The following is a 14,730-nucleotide window of genomic DNA, read 5'->3' on the forward strand; positions in this document are numbered from 1 at the left end:
CATGGACAAGATTGGGAGAGGCAAGGGAGGGGGACCCTCTACAGATGGAGCCAGTACAATACCTATTTTTATAGTTGGTGTTATGTGGGGGAACATTCTAGTGAGCACTGGAGGAATGGGTGAATATACATACATATATACATACATACATACATACATACATACACACATATATATATATATATATATATATATATATATATATATATATATATATATATCACTGGGAAGTGTTTTCCTGAGAGTATACCTTCTGTCAGTGTTATACTAGCTCAGCAACTACAAATTTCCCTGTATAATTTTATGTGAGGGGCAGTTCAATCAAAAAGTAGAAACAAGAAATAGCATTTTAACAAAGAAGACAATATGTAAACAGGGGAAATTTAATTCACTGTGGTGCATGAAGAATGTAGGGACAGCAGCTAAAAAAGTAGTCCTGAAACATCAGCCCAGAATCAACTTCAGACTCAGAGCACCAGTAGCACAGACTGACAGCAACAATTAATAAATGATACCTCATGAAACTGAGAAGCATCTGCAAAGAAAAATACATCTTCAACAAGATAATACAGTTTCCTATAGAATGGGAAAGATCTTCACCAACCCCACATCTGATAGAGTGCTAATCTCCAAATTATACAAAGAACTGAAGAAACTAGGCATCAAAACACCAAATAATCTAATTTTTAAAAATGGGTAGAGATATAAACAGAACAGTCTCACCAGAATAATCTCAGAAAGGCTGAGAGCTAAAACACTGATGACAGCTTATGCTGGAGAAGATGAAAAGAAAGTGTAACAGTCCTCCATTGCTGGCAAGAATGCAAACTCTTACAACTGGTATCGAAATCAGTGTGGAGATTTCCCAGAAAGCTAGAGATCAACCTACTTCTAGATACTGCATTACCACTTTTGGGCATGTTCCCAAAGGCGGCACATCCACATAAAAAGGACAACTACTCAACTATGTTCATAGCAACATTATTCATAATTGCCATACCCTGGAAACAACCTAGATGTTTGTCAATCGAATAAAGTATAAGGAAAGTGTGGTACATTTACACTGTGGACTACTTATCAATGTTAAGAAACAAAATTATCCAAAATTGGCAGGCAAGTGAGCAAAACTAGAAAAAAACATTTGTTTCCCCCCTCACTCATGAGAAGATACCAGACAAAAAGCAAATGATACACAGGCTACAATCCACAATCCCAGAGAAACTACAACCCTAATCTAGAAACAGATGGAAAGAGATGCATAAATCCACACCTAATAATTGTGCACAAATTCTGACTCCAAAAATCACCAAGAGAACTGATCTGATGCAAAAGCAAAGAATTTTAATTAATTAATAAGTTAACTATATTAATTTCTGTCCTCTGTCCATCTGACACATTGGGTGGATTGAGAAGCAGCCAGAGGGATGATAGGGCAGGGGATTTTTTGGGGTAGACCAAGGGGAGTGTCTGGGGTCTGCAACAGTCTGAGGATTTGTGTGACTCCAGGCTTGGGCAACTTGTCCTGTGTTGATTGGCCAACTACCCCTGCAGAAATGGTTGCCATGTTTACAGGCCTCCCATGGAGTCTGCTATGCTCTGTACTTCACAACCTATAAAGCACATTCAGACCCACCCAGCTAACTTGCCTCAAGGCTTCCTAGTGACTGGGGCAAGGTTCAGCAAGGTCAGGCAATGTCAGAAGCTGGACAAAAGCTCAGTACATGCTGGTTAATCAGAGGCCTACACCTTGGTGGGTCTTCTGCAGCCTCTCATGGCTGGGTGAGGCTCTGGTCACTTCAATATCATTGGGTCAAGCACCTGAGTACAATTGAATTGAGGGAAGAGAAATAATATGAACAAAGGAGTCAAGACTGAGAAGGGGAAACTCACAGAATCAGCTGATACAAGATAGTGAGTGATCACTGACTCTGGTCTGACAAAGGGGGAATCTGCTTAAGACCCAACTACACTCCCTTAATAAAGGTGGCAATGGTGTGGATGGGACACATATGAGGTTACTGGCTGTGGTTCCCAGATCCAATCTAATACACAAACAGACTTAGTGGAGCCCATTCTATGGAGAGATCAGTTGTTCAGTCGAGACACAGGTGTGTGGATGGTATGGAGGTGCCATTTTCATGCCTCAGTGAGATGAATTAGCAGGCTTACTAGGGGAGGTGTTACCCTCTGAGGAGCAGATGTGAATTGTGAGAGAGATGGGGGGAGGTAATGGCATTGGAATGTAAAAGATAAATAAAAAAATGTAAAAAGGCCATGCAGAGGTGCCACATGCCTTTAATCCCAGAATATGGAAGGGAGAGACTGGCAGAACTCTTGACTTTGAATCAAGCCTGGTATCCAAATTCCACAAAGAAACCCCCTCTTTAAAAAAATACATATTGTTTAAAAAATTATCACTGGATGATATATCATAGTCTATTTAAATTGGAATTCAGTAGAGAAAAGGGAAATAGCAAAACTTAAGCAAGGCTGAGATTTTCAGCCGTGTTGGGAAACACACATACACACAAGAACATACATGGAAACATAAGATTACAAATGTAAACAAATATATACATATATATACATGTATACATATATGCATAAATGCATATAAGATTATACACACAGAGACAGACACAAACATATAAGATAGTACACACACACACACACACATATATGTATCTTCCAAGCAATGAGGAAGATGGAAGAACAAAGATGATGATGAGTATGGAGACATTTTAGTCTAAAACATTAGTAAAATAAAGGGAAAATGAAAACATAATTTACTCAGTCAGTTAATTAGAAAACAACCAGATTATGTTTGGCTCTTCTCAGATGACAACATAACTAATGCCTAGCTGTAAAAGCCAGGAGAAAAGAAAGTACAATAATGAGGTAAATGGGGACACTGACATCATCACTGTGATCATTCTCATCCAGATATGGGTAGACATGTTGGAGATCTATGTCACTGGAGGGAGACTGTCTGGGATACTTTGTTACTGAACATTTCTATGTATCTCTTCCACTGACACCTCCACCCTAGCTGGTCCTCCAGTTTCCATTGGCTCCTTGGATCAAAATTCTCTGCATCACTGGTCCTCCTGGCCCCATCAGCTCTCTGCATCCATTTCTTCTTCATGGCTCGTCCTCCTGGCTCCATCTGCTACCAGAATGCATCTACTCTGCATGGCTGGGCCTCCTCTCTCCAGCAACTCCAAGGAACCTGTACATGAGGTCAAGGAAAGACCTTCTGACTCCATCATCATCTGGTTCATGAACTTTATACACAGAACAGAATCCATGATGCCATTCCTTCATTCCACCACTCCTGCCTTCCTACTCCCCTCTTCCTCCCTTTCCCACTTTCTGTAGCATGAAAAATAAAAGGACCAGAGACTGATATTGGGGTTACAATTCAATTGAAGATCAGAATAGCAAAGCAGCTGAACACTACTTCTTTTCTACCTCAGAATGGAAGGCTATTCTGGCTCACACCAACCCTAAGACTATTTATAACTTATCCACAGTGTGGCTAGAGAATATGGAAACTTCAGGGTCTTCCTATCCTCATTGTGGCTGGAGAATAAATCCTTGATAGTCTACTAAAGACCCTACTTCTATCCTTTATACAACTCTAGTTCTGGGTTTAAAGGCATATGATTCCTGGTGCTGAGATTGTCTTTGTGTCAATTGTTCCTCTTTAGGACTGGATCAAGCTTGTATAGATCTTGGTAGCCTTGGATTCACAGAAATCCATCTATCTCTTAATCTTGACTCCTGGGATTGAAGATCTGTGCCTGACTTCTATGGCTTGTGACTTAGCTTCCTGAATACTCTGGCAAACTTTAATGAATCTAAATAAAGTATCAGCCCATCTTATTTTATTCTCTTATTGTGTGACCGTGTCAGAGATTATATAATGAATTTTAGATATTACTATCACTGCCCACTGTCATACTTCTCCCTCTCTTGCTGAAACCACCATTCCTTTCCACTTTCATGTCTTCTGTAATATAATAATGCTGAGTCTAATTGTAGTTTCTTGCCTAAGTGTCCAGTATGACATTTCCTGAGAAAAGAGCATTTATGTCAGGAACTGCACCACTAAAGAAAATGCTAACCATTTCTGAACAATCAGTAAGTGACTACTGTCCCTCAGGTTGGGTCCCATATCATCCATGAGGAACATTGACAAGAAAAGTTCTGTGCAGGTCTTGTACAGGTCACATTTGCTCTGTCATTTCTAAAAATGTTTGCTGTTGCTGTTACCCTTGTCTACATTCTCAGCTCTTACACACGTCCTAACCTTCTTCTAAAATGGTTTCTGAATCTCAATGGTTTGTGATACCAAATCATTCAAGGTCCAATTCTCTCCCACCACTAAATTTTGGCATTTTTGTGAGTAATTGGCTTGTACATCAATCACCACTCACTGGTTTTCTCTTGTACTATCCATATACTGTGATCCAAATGAATTTCGCTTCTTCTCCAGCTGCTTCGATTATGGGATTTGTGACAACAGTGAGAAAAATAAGTATCACACTTACTTTCCTTTAAAATGTGCAGAACCAAAGTCAAGTTGTCAAAGGTGGGCCTGGAAGGTAGAAATAAATCCTGTTGAATCATGGAATACATGACTGCTTCTTCTTGCCAGTATTTGAGGACACTGCCATCCATACTTTCCAGTGTTCAGGAGAGTGATTTTATGAAAAATTGATGTATTTATCCTAAAAGTCACTTTAGAACAAACACACAGTGATTGAATTGAATAGAAGCGCTGTTTTGTCTATATACCTTATGTAGCACTTAACACTTCCTGGTCTCAGATGTCTAGGTACAACTACTAGAAAATGGTTTTTGACTTGAGAAGAAAATGTTAATTTTTTAAAAAATATATAGTTCTTATAAAGAATTACTTAATAACATGAGATAATTAGATAATCTATGAATCAGATTCCTTCCTTCTTTCCTTCTTTCCATTTTTTCCTTGAAAATTTGTAACTTTCTTTATGAGACAGAACTTCAGAATTGTGAAGTGGTTGAGGACAGTAAGCTGTGAACTCAGTCTCAACACTGTAGAAGTTTACACAAAATTAAGAAGTGGGTAAATTTGACTTTAATGCCTCTGATTTTCTCTACCTCACTAATACATGTCTCACTAACATCCATATACCTCATTCTATGTTCAGATAATATATATTATTATTATAGCATAGCATGTATCCTTGTACCCCACAATCATCATAGAGTTTGGCTCCTGTAGCTGACTGCTGGTGGCTACATCATATCAAATACAAACCTGAGTTCTCCAACCCCATTCTCTAAACATTTACATTTTGTAAATTTTGTGGCTGTGGAAAGTATGACTTAGGAAGTTTGGTTTTTAATGTTTTCACTGCAGTGTTATGAAAAATTTTCTGCTGGCATAGTCATAGATATCTGTAATCCCACATAAATCAAGAGGGGGAAATAAACACATCAGAATTTTGAGGCAAATCTGGGTTTCATGATGAGACTAGAAGTCACCTAAAACAAATAAAAATCTTTCTACAGACAAGAACACCACAGGTATTTCTAATAATTTACCATTTTTCTGACAAATTTTCTAATAAATATAGATTCTTACAAATATTAGGTAAGTACTTCTCCTACTGAGTCACATAAACCTCTATGTCTTTTATCCTACACGATGCTAAATATACAGTATGATATAGGCTGAGAAGATCACAGTGAATGTCCTATTTACAAAATATGATACATATAAGATTCCAAAGAAATATATTAGAAACATAATTTGGCAAAGCTAAAGTACCATCAGGGAAAACATCAACTTATAATGCAAGTCCCAAAAATTACATTTCTAAAATGATACCTATATATTCAGGGATGTAGTGTATTAGCATATTTGACTGATAAAGAATCCAGAAGCTTCAAATTACCATAGAAGACACTCTTGATAATCATTACTTTTTATGAAAATAAATTATGTATAGGAGCTTCACATAAAACATAAATTCAAGAATGAACTATGCAATCTGTCTTAATGACCACTTGAGATATAGGTACATAGCCTAAGTAAGAATCTTTCCAGAATAATCTATTTTATGTGTACTGATCTGTGGGCCCATAATGCCAGCTTCTAGAGAAAGTCACATTCAATTGCCAATCATCCTACAAATCTTATGTAAAGAATTAAATAAAACAAACATCATACTTGTAGCATAAAAGTGATTGGTTCATGAGTTGAATGCTTATTATCCTACAAATTGGGTTAGTATTATTACATATGCAGTACAAATTTGGAAAAGTAGATTACCAGAACATTACTTGAACTAATGTAAAGTTGAGAGTGCACCAGGTTGCAGAGAAAAATGAGAATGAACAGATCTGATGGAGACACAGTCTGAAGTTAATCATGTGTCTCACATCCATTGCTCAGTCCACAGGACATCTGCTTTCTGCTCACAGTCTCTCACAAGGAATGCTATAATATTTTTGTCTACACAGAAGTTCAGAACTGTGAAACAATGAGTACAGAAGACAAAAATGTATGAAGATATGGGTCTTGCAGACACTAAAGACTGACTATAGTAAACTATATGATGTATTATCTTCTGTTATAACACCTACTCACCCAGATGTTATGCCATACTTACATAGGAAGACACAGCTGCACAGAGCATAACTAAACCTGCTGAACTTGTAGTAACTAATTCTGAGAGTGAGCTCTATTGCTTAGCAATCGTGAAAGTATCTTTCTTCACTTATGCCTATTAGTTAATTTGTAATTAATTTGTGCCTACTAATTAATATTGTTTGAAGATCTACAAATACCACATAGTTAATTACAAGCTGTGTCAATTGCTATTATCAACAACTAACACTTTTGCTTTCTCCATTACCTGGTCTCCTCGGTACTGGATATGCAATCAGTCTTTCTAACCTACACATGCATAAAAATTCAAACAAGCAAGAGTTTAGAGTTGGACCACAAGTACCTTGACAATTATCTTCTCATTAGAAGAAATCATACATTCACTAAGTACTGTTATTCCCTTAGTAATTTATTAATTTACTAATACTAATTGAATGATCTTCAATGATACAAATTGTTTTGGAAGAAGAAATACACCTTAAACAGATTAAGTTATGGAATCTTAATTGTTATATCATTTCCCAATAATAGAATAATTTCAATTCAAATGAAAGGAAAATAAAATGTAAACAGTTTTATATGCATAATGCAAGCCAGCCAAATAGAACAATTTGTAAGTACGATGAATAGGAAGACAACTGGTCTAATATGTGATGACTGTAGATTTAGAAAGCTCTTCCTAATATATAAATATAAAATTAAAATAGGATTTACTAAAATTTTCATAGACTATATGACTAATTTAAAAGAAAACAATTAAGATGTCATCTGAGGGTATAATTACTAAGTATAAATAACCTAACTATATATTTACTGTAAGATTTCATGTAGAGAAATGATGTATTGCTGAATATTTGCACAGAAAATCAAAACTGGTCCAGAAGATTGTATATCTGGGTAATGGGAATAAATTTTGCTTCGCTATCAGGGACATTTGTAGTAAGGATGGACATAAGAATAAAATGTTTACCAGGAAGGTTGTCATCTTGAAAAGGTTTCCCTGTTGTACTCAACGTAAGGAGGGGCCACCAGTCATGTTCAAATCCTTTCTAACATTGTGTTTCTACAATGCAATAAAAGGAATCTTTATTAAATTTGAAATCCCATCATGTTCTAAGATGTACTATTATACTTTGTTGACATAAAATATGTAAACATTGTTTTATTCATTTTTACAGTATATATAATCTCTAAATGATTCCTAATATCAAATTATTTTTAAGAACTTGCATTTTGTACTCTTTGATCTCAATTCATACACATCCCTCTTTTATGTTAAATATTCCATACAGTCTGTTTTAGTCAGGAAATGTTGTTAGTCAAAGGGTTTCTAGCATCAGGTGTCATTACAAATACAAGAGGCTGAAACAAAAAACAGAAAATTACATTCACAATCTAGAATTGTAATTTTAGTAGAATGCAATATTAGATCAATTTTTCTCCACTTATTCAAAAGAGCTATGATCTTTCACCTCAAAATTCAGCCATGAATATAGCAAATGTCATAAATTAAAACATATTGCAGATTATGTTTCCTTTGCGATACTTGTGATTGAGCTGATGGCTTTGTCCATATTGCCTTATCACATTTCTCACTTTGTGCATTATTGAAGAAAGAGATTACTGACAAGTCAAAAATATAGCCACCTCACCTTGAAATCAAATAAATTTCTATGATCTCACATCTAGACTCAGGGTTTGTACTCAAGAGGTCTTGACTTTATGTATCACATTCTTCTGTGTTTTATCGAAGCTTTTCCTAATTGCTAAAACAGAAATGTAGAACTAAGTTCATCTGGGCTCTGTGAATGAACACAGTGTGCCATAAATACATACTATACCATTGATATCCTTAACACAGATGTAACATACATAACACAGGTTAACATACATACACAGATACACACCACCATACATTCAGTCACATATATACAAAATACACACACACACACAGACACACACACACATACACACACACACACACACAGGCTCCCACTGAGGTGGGTCTGTGGGATTTACTCATCGCAAATCCGTGATTGTCACCCTGCTGTTTTGGATGGTGACATGACTGCAGTCCTGCAATTGGAAAAAGGGAAATATTGTTAGGGAATGGAAATCAGTTTTGAAACAACTTGTACATTTTATTTATACCAAAAGAGGGCCTTGTGCGACATAGGCTAGCACACATAGCCTAGCTAAGCCAGAAGGATCCTGACATTATTCTACTGCTTCGAGGTTCCCAGTGCTGGATTATAGGCAAACATAAGCACAACTGTTTTCATCAGTGCTGGGAAAGGATTTCAGATACTAATGCTTAAAATTGGAACACTATCACAACTGAGCCACATCCCGAGCAGTAAGTTTTGATTGAAGAATTTCATTGCAGCCAAATAGTTCTCAGCCAAGTGGTGAAATCTTGATGTCATTAGAAGTAATGTCAAAAGTTCTGGTCCCCAACACTCCCACCTAGTTCTCCTCATGCCTCATGTTTAGAGTCAATCATCTCTGTGTATCTCAGGATCTTTTCCATCTATTTTCCAGAGTCACATAGCAAATAGTTTTTTTGTTGTTGTTTTTGTTATTGTGTTTGTTGTTAGAGATGTGTAAGTGCAGTGCACCATTGGAGTCATAATGTACATCAGATGGCAAAGGTGACCCAATAGACCTTGAGGGGAGTCATTACATTAATCAGATTGTAAGGGTGACATTACTGATATTTCAGAGATGGTCACTCTGGGTCTACAACATGATAGGTAATGATCAGTCTAAAAGTCTTATTATGTAACATCAATTAGCCTCAAATTGATGATCTACTACAACTGCCCAAGAGCTTATGCTATGGGTGTTTTTCACCATGGAAGGGGTTATTACAATTGGCAACTTGGGAACTCCCGTTCTAGATAATTCGTTTTTAAAATGAGCAATATCTTTTAATATCTCAGAAACAACATTACTGTACTCCAAAATGGAGCTAGGTAATTTTGAACAGTTCTGGTAGAAAGTTTCTGGCTACAAAAACCTGATCACCCTGGTATGAACCATGATTTACAAGGTGGGGCCTTGAGAATAGTGCTGGGTTTAACAACACCTACTATTCTTGAAGGGAAGTAGGAAGTGTTCACTGCCTTGCTCCATATCTAGGGCATCTGCAAACGTCTTTTACCACACAGGCACTAAACTCCCATGTGAAAATCCACAGAGACAACAAATTAAAATAAAAATAGGTTCTATTTTTAAAAGGCTACACAATGAAAGTACAGGTATAAATATAATGAAATATAAAATTATATATCTTTTTAAAAGAAGAGCTGAAATGAATACAAGTGTTATTTTCCCTTTAGGATCAGAGTGTGATCCAAATTCTATACAATGCATATACATATTAATTATGATACATATAATCACACACAGAATGTTCTACCTCTTAGACTTAGCATTCTGATTCCAGGATTTCAAGCTTCCTTGAATCTCTGTGGTTGTATCCCTGGCTCTTATAAATTTTGTGGGACAGGGTTTGGATATTCTCACAATGTTATTATGTTTCTTCTCCTGTATACAGATACCTACACAGAAAAGAGCTGAGTCCTGATTATGGGGATGGAAGCCCCTCCTGGGGCAGCTTGATATTTCTTTTAATCCAAAAGTTGTCAGTGTGAAAATTCCTGTTCTGAAAAGAGAAAGGCAGACTCACAGTCAAACAGAAATCCCCACAACACTCATTCGTCTCTCTCTCCTCTCCCTCTTTCCATCTTCTTCTCTCCCCTTCCCCTTTCTTTCCTCCCTCTCTCTCCTCTCCTCTATGTCCTCTCTTCTTTCTCTTTCATACCTACACTTATTCCCCTGCTCTCCTGCTCTCTCTGCTCTGACCTGCACAATTCTTCCTCCCGCACAGATGATGTGTATGTCTTCCTTCTATTCCTAGTACACACTATCATTGAAGTTCTGTTAGACTATGTCTTCTTTGTCATAGTCCTAATTGTCCTCCCCTCCCTTCTCTCCCGCTCTTTTCTCTCCTTCTCATTCCTCTCCTTACGTGTATCTCTCTCTATGGTTTTCTCTCTCTTGATCCCTTTCTTGTAGTTTGACTTAATAATAAAATTCTCAACAGTAGAATTGAGCACAAAGAAGAATCAATCCAGTTCAGGCCAATCACTGTGAGGAATAAATGGGGTAGCACTCAAACCTATGACCACTAATTCCTATGGGACATTATCCAGGGTACAAAATTCTTTCAAAGAAATAGGATGATTCATTGCTTTCCCAACACTAGCTCTGCTGAGGAATTCAGACTAAGGTGACATTGAAAATGACACTTTAGGCAGTTTCTTGTGTGGAATATCTTCAACCTCTGACACTTGAGATCACTTCTTTGTGCTTTGTCTTAGAAAACGAACAGTGGTGTCAGCACATCTGTTAAGAGCAGCTGGTGTTAGAATGTTCACCTTAAAAGGGAGCTTCTATAGCACTCAGTTAAGACTTTCTGGATATTACTTAGTTTTTACAGTGTTCTGAGCCATAGAGGATTTTGCTGTTGTACCGTCTAGGCTTAAATTATATATACTCACTGTTTATATTTGGGTGCGCACACCACTGCAATTGATTCTGGCAGCATCTTCTGGTAGCAAAAATATGTGTGTACATCCACACTCGACAAAAAGGCAGTCTGGGTTGGATGGGTCTATGGAGACAAAAGAATTCAAGAAATCACAGTAAGCCCAATGACATACCCAACACAGCAGGTCCCAAGAATTTTTCAACCACTGCCTCCCACAATGACTCGCCAAATCATGCTGGGACACATCTGTGGTCTGCTAGGTGGAGAAGGAAGAGGAAATGACCTCACTTATCAACCTAATCTATAAGGTCATTAGAAGCTGAGCTTTAAAAAATTACTTGAGGCTGTTCCCTCACTGAGGACTAGACTTTTATTCATCCATATTTACTTATACCTGATGTCTAAACAATAACCATTCCAAGTTTGTCCTTTAGCTTCTAACCTACATCTGCTTCCCTCCTGCCTACAATAGAATCTATTCCATCTTAACCAAGAGTTCCCAAACTATTTAGAACTTCAGTTCAACAGACTCTGTGAGTCTTCAGTTCCCCTGCCATTAAGAGCTGTGGGATATCTTCCTATGTGAAGAGAAGCCACATCTGGTTGTATTTTGTGTTACTCTACCTAGTACTGTTGCATTAACTTATGCCTCTTCCCTCCCTTCCTTCATAGCCTGCCAGGTTTAAGCACACCTCAGGCAACTGCATGCCACAAAGGTGATGAACATTGCAGATGTTAAGGCAAGCAAGTCAGATGTAAAAACCAAATATCTAACCTCTACATTTCAAGACACAAGCAGTACTGAAATGCTGATATCATGGAGGAAGGCACACTTAGTAGATGAATACTAATGAAATGAGAAAGAGATGGTTAGAACAAGAAGGAGATCAGTCTCAGAAGAGAGAAGTTGCAAAGCTTGACAAGGCCCTTGGAAGGTTCCTGTTTCCTTCTCTAAGAGTATTATTCACATGGATGTTTCATCAAGAAGTCATTAATTACACTGCAAATGTATGCATACTTACAAATTAGCTATATTTTAAAATAGAAAACATTTGGAAAAAGAAAGGGAGTAAAAACTGGTAAAACCAACAAAACAAGCCATTGCCCCATTCATGTACATTTGAAGATTCTGTTAAGCTAGTTCTGCACAGAGTGGCCTCATGACTCTCCCTTCCTATGGGATCTACAGCTTAGATGAAGACTCAACATGACAGTCCTGTAAGACTCCCAGATAGCCGTAAACTCAACCCATTTTTTTCAAGCCTCTTTCTTTCTGGTTATTACTTTTTGGTGCCAAAGTCATCATCCAGAAGTCTTACCTCCTGAATGACAGGATGCCAGTATTCTGCCTGTATACTGTATTTCTATGGATTAGTTAAACCTTTTAGTCTCTGGCACCATGGCCTGCTTAAATTTCAGAAGCCAAACTCATCAATGAACCCCAGCTCCAGCATGAGAACTGAATCCCCTTGCAGATGGAGATTGTCCCTAGGTCACATCCTGAATTCTCTCTCTTACTGTCCCTGGTCTGTGGCTTCTGGGAAACCCATGACCAGTTCTCCTGCAGACTTTTGTTATGGAATAACCCACTGTGCTCAAGCAGTCCCCATTAGGTCTTATTATCTGTCAGAAAGTCACTTCTCCTGCTGTCACACCCACCATTTACCAGGTATTCTGAATCTCAGCAAACAAAAGCCTCCAGGGGATTATCTCCTGCCTTCACCTGGCTTCACAGAACCTACTTCCATCTGCCATGGTGTATTATTGTAAGGCAAATAAGCAAATTTGGATGCAACTTTGCATGAAGAAGCTCTTTGGGTGTACAAAACCAAGTACTTCTTCATAAAGGCAAAAAGATATCAACAGAGGGAACTCTCTTGACTGAGTGAAATACTTCCATACAGCATTTAGGGTGATGGTGTCTACACCATGTTTTCTTACCTCCTAGGGAGTCTACAATGCACAACACATTAACCAAGAAGTGGAACAATGAAGAACTACACTGAGGAAGAGGTAAATTAGTAAAGCTGAAATGCACCAAGGAATGTGCCTTTTGACTAAACACTAGAACACCAGTGACTGTGGGTGCTCACAGATGGATGAAATTCGTCTTGATTGTGCAGACACAGATCTGGGCTCACCACCTGTGAAATCAATTTGCTTACATGAATCCAACCTAAAGTCAGAAGGCCCAGTTCCTCTTGCATGAAATATATTTCCTCCTCGTTCTCCGCATAACAATAATTAGGGCCTGCTGTCTGCACAGGAATAATTATGTGGGTCACATGGTATTCTTCTTTGACCTGCCACAAGAAAACAACTTGTTACAATTACTGTCAATCCAACTTTCCATAAATAAATGAAGCCCTCACCCCAGTGAATGACCCTCATCCTTTACCCTCACCCCAGTGTTTCCCCACCTTGACTGCTCCAGTGCTTTCCTGGGAAACAGAAAAATGTAGGGGTAATGAGATGAACATGAGATGTCTCCAATAGCATATCCTAGGTTAGGGTTTTGTTTGCAGCAGGCATTAGGTCTGCTCACAGGTCTTGAAGTGTTTAGTTTCTATTCTAAGCCTTAGCACAAAGTAGGTAATCACCAGGACACAGAAACTCATCAAATTCAAGTTAGCTAATGTCATTTCACACATGGTTCCTTCTGTTGAGGGATATGTATGGATACAGCCCCTAGATATATTCTCTGGGAGTCAAGGGCAGCCAAAGGGGAATAAGATACAGCTTCAGATCAAGAAGGGGTTTTCCTATATTTACCATGGTACCACATAATACACCGCATGTCTCTATGCCTTTCCTGGTGTTCTTCCGTGCACAGCGCAGAAACTGATCACAAAGGTCCTTTGGAAGGACTACAGGGCGGAGGCCTTTGGAGTTCTGACCTGCAAAGGAAAAGAGAGAGAAGTCTGAGGTTACAGGACCTGGTGTCTATGAGCGGAGCTCAGCCTGGTGGCCTGGAGGAAAAATCTCAAAGATATTGGATATCACTTCAGGAGCCCCCTGCCTATAATACAACCACAATCCAGGTGAGAACTTTCTTCTCAAAGCTCTTTCCCTCAAATTAGGCGAGGCCACATACTCTATCCTGGTTGTTTCTACAGTCCAAAAGGAACAGAATAGCTTACTTCTGCTCCGATGTTATGTTATGCAGATGTGTAGATTGCTGAGTGCACAGGCTTTAGGCTCTCTAAGACTGACTCTCTAAGATCATCTTTAAATATGCTGATTGTTGAATACACAGGGCCACAGCTGGGGCACTCTGACTCTCACCAATGTGTAATTAAGAAGGGAATTGCAATTTTGCTTGAGGTTGTCATTCAAGGAGAGATTTGACTCATGCCAGTGCAGACAAGAATCAACCAATACTTTAGAAATATGTAAAATTCCAGCCCAGTAGTTGCATATTTGGATTTTAAGCATTTCCTAGGTGAGGGGCCAGGATTTCAAGTTAAGGCCTATTTAGGCTGTAAAGCCAGATGATACAAATAAAAAATAAAAG

General features: G+C 38.1%; 1 long non-coding RNA gene across 1 annotated transcript; it reads right to left on the reverse strand.

Annotated features, from left to right (window-relative positions):
- Window positions 1–8,667: 8,667 nt before the first annotated feature.
- LOC127214544 (uncharacterized) lies at window positions 8,668–11,333 on the reverse strand. The gene is made up of 3 exons (XR_007833856.1): window positions 11,227–11,333; window positions 10,229–10,328; window positions 8,668–8,737 (listed from the first exon to the last, which is right to left on the reverse strand). It is a non-coding gene; the product is annotated as an uncharacterized LOC127214544 (long non-coding RNA).
- Between the last annotated feature and the right edge of the window lie 3,397 nt (window positions 11,334–14,730).

The sequence above is a fragment of the Phodopus roborovskii genome, unplaced genomic scaffold (genome assembly GCF_943737965.1).
Source record: "Phodopus roborovskii unplaced genomic scaffold, PHOROB, whole genome shotgun sequence".
NCBI classification, from domain to species: Eukaryota; Metazoa; Chordata; class Mammalia; order Rodentia; family Cricetidae; genus Phodopus; species Phodopus roborovskii.